The following is a 3,378-nucleotide window of genomic DNA, read 5'->3' as shown; positions in this document are numbered from 1 at the left end:
CATCCATCCATCCATCCATCCATCCATCCATCCACCCAACTACCCACCCATCTATCCCGCCTTCCATCCATCTATGCATCCAACAACAAATTCAGGAGTGTCTTCTAGGTGCTTGATATTGTAATAGGCACTGAATGCACAGATATGAACAAAAATATGCAGATTATAGAGCTTATATTGTTATGGTGGAGTCAGGGAATTAATAATAAAATAAAAAAATAATGATGAACATTTCTGAGTGCTTATTATGTGCAGGGCTTTGCTTTTAACATGATTTATTTCATTCTCACAATGACCCTAGAGGTGGACACCATTTTTATTTCTGTTTTTTTTAGGCGAAGAAACAGGCTTTGTGATGTTGACTGACTTGCTCACCATAGGGGGAAAATAATGGATAAAGGTCGGGCACCCAGGCAGCTGACTTCCAGAGCCACCCTGTGGGTATTTCTCAGCCTGCTATTCTGTCAGCCTTCAGTAGCTTTAAGATACAGTTCAAAGCCCCCAGCAGCATGATCCTGGCTCTGCTGAGTCTCATCTCCCCACTGTCTTTCCATTGTAGCCCCGGAGGCCTCTTGTTGGTTTCCTGAAACACCAAGTGAGCTCCTGCCCCAGTACCTTTGCATACCTCATTTCAGAACCTGGACCACTCTTCTTATTCCACATCCAGCTTCTGCCTGGTTAAATCCCTCACACTCTGCATTTAGGCCTCGTCTTTTTTTTTTTTTTTTTTTTTTTTTAGACAAAGTCTTGCTCTGTCACCCAGGCTGGAGTGCAGTGGTATGATCATGGCTCATTGCAGCCTCAGTCTCCTAGGCTCAAGCAATCCTGCACGCTTCCCACCTTAGCCTCCTGAGTAGCTGGAACTCCAGGTGCCTGCCACCATGTCTGGCTAATTTTTGTATGTTTCATAGAGGTAGAGTCTTGCTATGTTGCCCAAACTGGTCTTGAACTCCTAGACATGCTTCAGGCTGTTTCCTCGGCTTTTTCCTCCAGGCTTGGCCTCCTTCCCACCTTCCCCAGGTAACCACAGTGCCACTTAAGAAGAGTTTATGTGTGTCAGACGCCGTTCTGAACACCTTCCTGTGTGAATTCCCAACGTCCTGGCATGAATCCTAGAAGCTGGGCAGCATCAGTGGCCCCATTTTACACACGAGGAGGAAACTGAGGCACAAGGAGGTCAAATAACCTGCTCAGGGCTACACAGGAAGTGGTAGAGGGAGGAATGACATCAGGGCAAGGCCCCTGATTCCAACCCCTGTCTCCTAGATTACTAAGTATTTTCTCTAGCCTGTATTTTGCAGAAGTCTTTCTTCTAAGCGCACTTTTTTTTTTTTTTTTCTGAGACAGAGTCTCGCTGTGTCGCCAAGGCTGGAGTTCAATGGCGTGATCTCAGCTCACTGCAACCTACGCCTTCCAGGTTCAAGCAATTCTCTGCCTCAGCCTCCCAAGTAGCTGGGACTACAGGCACGTGCCACTACGCCTGGCTAATTTTTGTATTTTTTAGTAGAGATGGGGTTTCACCATCTTGGCCAGGCTGGTCTTGAACTACTGACCTTGTGATCCAGCCGCCTCAGCCTTCCAAAGTGGTGGGGTTACAGACGTGTGTCACTGTGCCCAGCCTACCTCCTAAAACACTTGGAATTGTGGGAATCTGTGGTAATCCCCAGGCTGGAAGCCGCGGCCATGCATCTGGCTAGGTCTGTGATGCAGGAACAGCTGGCGAGGGGAAGGGGACCGGCATGCCACCAGCTGTGGACTCCTCATGAGCTGACAGCTCGGGTGATCTCCCCTCAGCTATGGGCAAGCAGAGCAGTCTGACAAAGCCCCAGCATTTCCCAGTCCTTAACCTGGATGGAGAGCAGATGCTCTCTGTTGGCCAGCTCCATCCCTGTCTCCCCTGAGCAAGCCCTCCTGCTACCCTCCTCCGTCCGTGCAGGGTTGGGTATGCAGGCAGCACCCAACCTGCCAAGAGCTTGTTGCTTCACTCCTGCAATCAACACACTTGCATCCGAGAGGCCACCAAGTGTGGCCCTGAAGGGCAGAGGTGCTGGAGTCACCCTGGGACTCCACTGTGGCTCTTCTGCCTGGGCTGTGTGACGCTGGGCAGGATACTTAACCTCTGTAACGTCAGTTTCCGCTTTGAGCAACACAGATGATAAAAACATTTACCTTACAGGGATGCTGTGAAGAGTAAAGGAGCTATGCCTTGACAACGGTGGCAAAACTGGCAGAGTAAGTGCTCCATAAACCCTAGCTACTGCCAGGAGTGCGCTTGGCACATGGGCTGGATTAGAACCGCAGCCACGAACACGATGGAAAGTCTGTCCCAAAGAACTGATGGGAAAGCTACCAGAGAAAGTGGAAGACACGGAACCTGAGGCTCCTAAGCAAAACTGAGAGGAACTAGTGACAAATGCCACCATGTACTGAGTGCCTGCTGTATACCAGGCACAGAGTCATGCCTTTTGTATGCATCAACAATAAACCTCTCAATAATCCAGGGAAGCAGAAGTATTTGTACTCTTCATTTCACAGATCTAGAGACTGAGGCGCAGAAAGATGACCGTATGTATGTTGCCTAAGGCCACGTAGCTAGAAAGTGGCAGAGCTGGGACTGGAAGTGGGTTCTGTCCAGTTTGAGAAGTGGGATTCTACTCTTTCTAGAAGCGGAGGGAAGGGGCACCAGAAGCTTTTGGGGCCAGTGTGTATCTTGCAGACACTATTAGCCACCTACTCACTCAAACCCTTCCCTTATGGGCTAGTGGTTGGTTCTAGGCATGGTGACAACCAGGAAGACTCCCAGATGTCTCCTGGGGAGGGCGCGGTATCACCCCCAGCTAAAAACCTCTAGATTTAGGTCTAGAGAACTCCAGAATTCTCTAGACCACAGCTGAGCCAGCCTCGCCTCTAGTGCCTTCAGACCTCTTGTTTGGGGCAATGAATGAATGGTCCCAGGTTCCTGAAGCTGGCGGGGGAGGGGGTGGTCTCTCCTGGCTGCACGCATTAGAATCACCCAAAGACCTTTACGGCTCCTCATGCCCAGGCTGCCGCGAGACCAAGACAGAAACAGAAACTCATTGGCTGGTTCCAATGAGAGCCAAGTGTGAGAACCAGTGACTTCGGGGCCTTCTTCAACTTTAATGCCTCCACAGTCGCCTGGCGGGCTTGTTAAAAATGCAGATTCTGGGCCAGACAGGTGGTACGTGCCTCTAATCCCAGCTACTTTGGAGGCTGAGGTGGGAGGATCACTTGAGGCCAGGAGTAGTTTGAGGCCAGCCTGGGCAGCATAGCAAGACCTTGTCTCTTTTTTCTTTTTTTCCTTTTTCTTTTTTCTGTTTTTACATCCTAAGATATTAATTCACTGAGACCTTGTCTCAA

General features: G+C 49.7%; 1 protein-coding gene and 1 long non-coding RNA gene across 5 annotated transcripts in view; one reads left to right on the top strand and one right to left on the bottom strand.

Moving 5' to 3' along the window:
- LOC119473102 overlaps positions 1–2,505 on the top strand; it is a 7,683-nt gene extending 5,178 nt beyond the window's left edge. The window contains exons 3-4 of the long non-coding RNA XR_005202286.1: positions 336–437; positions 2,177–2,505. This is a non-coding gene — a long non-coding RNA (uncharacterized LOC119473102). The remainder of the gene's footprint in view (positions 1–335; positions 438–2,176) is intronic.
- Positions 1–3,378, bottom strand: part of EYA2 (EYA transcriptional coactivator and phosphatase 2) — a 292,281-nt gene that overhangs the window by 10,421 nt on the left and 278,482 nt on the right. The gene's annotated exons all lie outside the window — the stretch shown is intronic.

This window comes from Cebus imitator, unplaced genomic scaffold, assembly GCF_001604975.1.
Source record: "Cebus imitator isolate Cc_AM_T3 unplaced genomic scaffold, Cebus_imitator-1.0 Scaffold132, whole genome shotgun sequence".
In the NCBI taxonomy this organism is placed as follows: Eukaryota; Metazoa; Chordata; class Mammalia; order Primates; family Cebidae; genus Cebus; species Cebus imitator.
The sequence above is the reverse complement of the archived record's forward strand: the minus strand, read 5'-3'. Positions and strand labels throughout refer to the sequence as shown.